The sequence below is a fragment of the Vicia villosa genome, unplaced genomic scaffold (genome assembly GCF_029867415.1).
Source record: "Vicia villosa cultivar HV-30 ecotype Madison, WI unplaced genomic scaffold, Vvil1.0 ctg.000835F_1_1, whole genome shotgun sequence".
Classification (NCBI taxonomy): domain Eukaryota; kingdom Viridiplantae; phylum Streptophyta; class Magnoliopsida; order Fabales; family Fabaceae; genus Vicia; species Vicia villosa.
Window position 1 is genome coordinate 320630 of NW_026705367.1, and position 5847 is coordinate 326476.

Consider the following 5847-nt stretch of genomic DNA (forward strand, 5'->3'; position numbering starts at 1 on the left):
CAACAAGTCTCTCATCCTATCTCGCTATTTATTTCAGCACCAATCAATCTTGAGCAATCCGTCAGAAATATTCAGGCTCAGAACAACCAGTTCCAAGAGATGATCTTCAACTTGGCCAAGGGGCAAAAAGAATTGAAGGCATTTCTGATCAAGAAGGAGAATGATCAGCATAGGCAGCAAGGTAGTCAAGGTGATTGGAAATCCAAACCTAAGCGATCATTTACTCCGTTGCACATGCCGCTGTTTCAAGTTTTGCAACAACTGCTCAATCAGAACTTGATAACCCTGTTACCTCCATATTCAGTTCCTGCCAACCTTGCTCCTGGGTACAAGTATAATGCAAGATGTGCTTATCATTCGAACAATTATGGTCATGATACCGAGGATTGTGGACCATTAAAGCATAGGATTCAAGACTTAATTGATGACAAGATCATTGATTTCAACTCACCCGAGGAACCTTTTATAACTGATACGACGCACAACCAGAAAGGTCGTAATGAACGCAACCAATCTATTGGGGGAGTTCTGATCTCCACGTCAACACCACAACAACAACGTAAATAGGGCGCGCCCAAAAGACAATTCACAAAGATCAACATGACTTTGACTGAAGGGTTACAACGGTTGCTGGAAGAAGGGCTAATTACCTTGAGGGATTCTCCTCGGAAGCCAAACACTTTGTCTCATCAATATAATCCTAATGCAATATGTGCTTATCACTCTGACTGCATTGGAAATGACACTAATAGTTGCTGGACATTGAAGAATAAGATTCAAGATATAATCGATACTGGTGAAATTGAGTTCAACCCTCCTAAGACTCTAGTGGTGATCACCTCTCCCATGCCTAGTCATGACAAGACTGATTAGTGTCTAGAAGGATGGACTTTTCGATCATTAGTTTACTTTCATTTACAATTTCTATTCTGTTTGTTTAAACATTCGACTTATGATAGACATTATCTGTTTAAATAATCATCATTAGTGCATTGGATATGTTTGTCTTGAATAAATCATTTCGCTATGACTCATTTAAACTGTTTCTTTACTCTGTTTATGTTTTGTGATATCAAACTCCTGCTAAGCTATAAGCCTTTTGAGGGAGGATGACGAAAATGATACCGCAACCTCATACAATATGCTTTTGAACGGACTATGCCGATGATGTACAAGCATTGTTTCAATTCCTAAACAGTGGAGATATAAGGATGTTAATCCCTCGTCAACCCCTTTGAGCCTAAGAAGTGGAAGTTTTCTTTCTCATACAGATTAAAACCTTGATCATAACCTGGGGCAGGGTAGTTACTCAGTTAACTCAATTATACCAGTTTTTTTTACACAAGTAATGATGGGTACCCGTAACCATTAAGTCAGGCAGTCAACATCTATCAAAAAATGTAAAGTCAAAACCTATGAAAGAGACTTATCAAAAATCAAAACATCCCGCTGACTGTAATCTCAAAATAAACAGTTCAGGCGAAAGTTAAGGGATAACAAAGTCAAAAAGGAGGTTGCTAAAAAATCCTCGACAAAAGAGAATATTACAAAAAGGATGACTGCCTGTCCAAATACGTTTCCGGTGCTTTAACCATCATCAAACGTCAATGTTACGACTTCAAGCTCTTCTAAGGCTTAAACGCAAATTTAACTGAGCATAGGACCGAAGAACATCACAAAGATGGGGATGGGTACAAATAAACTTTGAGCCATTATCCTTTGTTTCTTAAACCGTGAACCAAGCCACGTTATAACCCTTAAAAGTCCTAACTGAAGCATGGTTAGTTCGAAAGCTTACTGTTACAAAAAGGTATCCTGACTCCTTAATGTTTGCCATAAATGCTCAGTTGATATCACATTTTTACAAATATCACGCTTTTACATCTCCTGTTTTAATGTTTTTCAAAAACTCAAGACAGACATATGCATTATATCTCATGAATTCATTATTAAACATATTCTGCTACATAATTTCAAATGTTAGCATCGGGCAGAATCTTCACAGGGTACGACTAATGACTATGGGTCATCCCGACGTATGAAACCACTTCAGAAGCAATATCTCCTACGCCTGACTCGATTGGTTAAAAAACCAATGTATACAAGGGGCATGATATATTTTGTCCAATCAATCTGGGGAAATTAGGTCAAGATTCCAAGAATCTCTTAAGAATGCCAAGCTGTCAGGGGCATGCACACCAAGTGGATCTGAAGCTACTTCCCAATCAGTCAGGGGCATTACCCTAAATTTATGAGTACTAGGGGCATGTCACCCATAGTACACATCTCATAAGGTCATCATAAAGGCAAATCTCTCCAAAATCCCTACTACCTCGGGCAAAGCTATGCAAGGCTTGTCTGACACTTCGATTAATACCCATTGGGGTGTCCCAATCAATACAAGTCCAGGAATGGCAGTTACTATAACCACTGGGGGCAATGTTCAAAGCATCCATGTCTTCCCACAGAGCCGGTTTCATAAGATCATATCCACACAGGGTAATCCTCCAAAAGATATCTTGAAATATTCTCGTCCCAACAAAGACTTAGTTCCTCAACGGAGTTTGTATTTTCAACACTGTCGGTTCTCCGATACTTTTCTTTTCTCCGAACAGGGTTATTCATCTCTCTTATCCTCAGTCAGGGTACATCAAGATCAATCATTCAAATTGCTTTCATCCCCAAGCAGAGAACAAAAATCCTCAGTTTTGTATTTTCAAGACAAGATCAAGCATTAGAATTACAACGATATGGAGATTTATTTTCTCAATCAAGAAGAAGCCACTAATATACTCCAGGGAGCACAAATCATATTCATGCATCGTATATTATATAGATATCCCTACATTGCATATAGTGTCTCATGATAAACTCATACATAACATGCAAGTTTCTCATTTATTTTGAGAGGCTCATCACATAACACATGCATCATGACCATGCATAAAGACTAACTTTACCTTTTTCAGGATATAAGTACCAGCAAATAAACAACATCTCCAATATTCAAAGATTTAATTCTATCATCACGAACGGTGTAGACACGTTTATCTTTCCAAGATCTAATTCAGTTACTACGAACGATGCTGACACGATCAACATAACAACATCTCCAATATTTAAAGATCTAATTCTATCATCACAAATGGTGTAGATACGATCATCTTTCCAAGATCTAATTCAGTTACTACGAATGGTGCTGACACGATCAACATTCAAAGATTTAATTCTATCATCACGAACGATGTAGACACGATCATCTTTCCAAGATCTAATTCAGTTATTACGAACGGTGCTGACACGATTAACATTCAAAGATCTAATTCTATCATCACGAACGGTGTAGACACGATCATCTTTCCAAGATCTAATTCAGTTACTACGAACGGTGCTGACACGATCAACATTAAAAGATCTAACTCTATCATCACGAACGGTGTAGACACGATCATCTTTCCAAGATCTAATTCAGTTACTACGAACGGTGCTGACACAATCAACCTTCAAGATCTAATTCTATCACCTCGGACAGTGTGGACACGATCAAAGAAAGAGGCAGATACAATCCATATAAAGATTCATTTTGACACTTATTAAAAAAACTGGATCCGGTCTAACATGCGACTCATCCTAAGCACATCCTCTTAGACACAACCTAATGTACGATAATTTCCGGCAACTATAGGATATTTCTTCAGATACAACCTGATGTACGGTTCATTCTGATACTCATATATCATTCTTCAACATATTTATTGGGAATAGTCCAACACGGACTCGTCTTGGTCTATGTCCTCAGATACAGTCTAGCGTACGACTCATTCTGATCTCTATCTTATCTCCAAAAATGGATGGCATCTTTAAGCCCATCTCCAACAATACTTTGCCAACACTTGGATGGCATCTTTAAGCCTATCTCCTGAAAAGTTCCTGCATTAGCAAGGGCAAATTTCTGGGTATTCTAGTTTTCAATCCTCTTCTACCTTCAGATTCCGATAGGAAAACAAGTCAATCTACATCCTCAACTTTAAGAAGATTAAACAGGGGCAGCTGTCATACCCCAAAATTTACCCTCTCATTTTAAAGGCAAAAATCTTCAATTGGGAAAATAATTGAAGAGGACACCCTAAGCTTTCCAACAAATTCAAAATTATTCCCAAATAATGAGAATTGAGAAAATTATGGCTGGTGAAAATTAGGAAATTTTGAGTTGTAACATCCCAAAATTTATTATTTAATTAATTTAATTAAGTTTTAAATTAATTAATTTGAATTAGCATTTTATTGGAATTATGTGGGAAGAAATAATAAAATGTAGTGTTGGGCCATTGGTGGAGTTAGTAATGTGGGGGTGTTAGTGCGAAGAAGCCCATTACTAAATTATGTTATGTTTTGATAAAATAAGAAAAAGAAGAAAATTGGAAAAGAAAAGAGGAAAACCTAAGAGGAAGAAGGAGAGAACTCATATACAAAAGCCATTTTCGTATTCATGGTGCAGCCTTCACAAAATGGGTCATAACTCTCGGCTCGTAACTCCAAATCAGGTAATTCTCGAAGATTCGGATTCTACACGAAATTTCCTTCGATTTGATATATTAATTCGTGTCAGGGAGGTTCTCGATGAGGGATATAAGCGAGTTTGAAGATGGGAGATTCTTGCTGAATTTGAGGGAAAAAGGGCTTACGGGTTTGATGAAGAAGAAGGGGAAAAGTCCAGATTTTTGGCTAAGGTAAGGGGGGACTCTTCCGGTTAATATCTTTTATCGTATTATAGATAATAGGACTGATTTAGATGCATTGTTTGTGTCAATTGGTTATATGATGGATTGGGGTTTTGGGATGATTTTGCGGGGAATTGTATGATTATATGATTGTTATGATGATTGAATGATCCTCTTTGTGTGTTATATTTGTGTTATAACATGTATGTGGCTGATATGGTGGTATTTGAGGTTCATGACATAACTTGGTTGGGTTTTGGGGATTTTGGGATGAATCCCGTAATGCTGTCAATCGATGTGAAATCTCTGGTTTTTGCCAGTTCGCGCCGCGAAGGTAGGTGCGCGCCGCGAAGGCGTACTTGTTTTCTCGCATTGCGCCGCGTGCATAGGTTGGCGCCGCGAACGTGTTTGTATGCTTCAGGTCGCGCCGCGAACTCTGGTTGCGCCGCGTGCTGTAGCGATAACTGTTTTCTTGTAAAAAGTTAAAGATGTGTAACTTTCAAACCGTAAGTCCGTTTTAGACGCCGTTTGGGACGTTGTTCCTTAAATTGAATGCTCTATCACATGAAATGAGTAAAACAATAATAACTTGATTTTATTTTAAAAAGTATCATTTTCTTCAAATGTGGTTTATCCTGGTTTTGCATAGTTGATGAGATGCAATGGTTGTGGTGTGCATAATTGGATATGTGCAATGATGTATGTTGTGATAATGTGGTTGCTTCTGTTAATTGTGCAAATGGGTGTTATTGTTGTTGCACTGTATGATGAATGATTTACCTGTCATGATGTTGTGGTTGTAATTGGTGTTTGTTATACATATATTGTTGATGTAAAATATGTATTTTATTGTGGTCGAGAAATAGCATAATTGTGTATGGCTATTGATTATTGTGGTGGTTGATGATTATGACATTTGGTTGATTTATGTGGGTGATAAGCATGTTATGGTTGATACATGCATTCATAATCATTATGTGGCTGATCCTTGACGATGGTGGATCAGTGGTAGCTAATTCCCATTGTGTGGAATTAGTGAGTGGGTGTTGCCGTATCCTTGACGATGGTGGATCGGTGAGTTGGGTTATCCCAGATTTTGGTACCACATGCATATAGTTGCATTTGC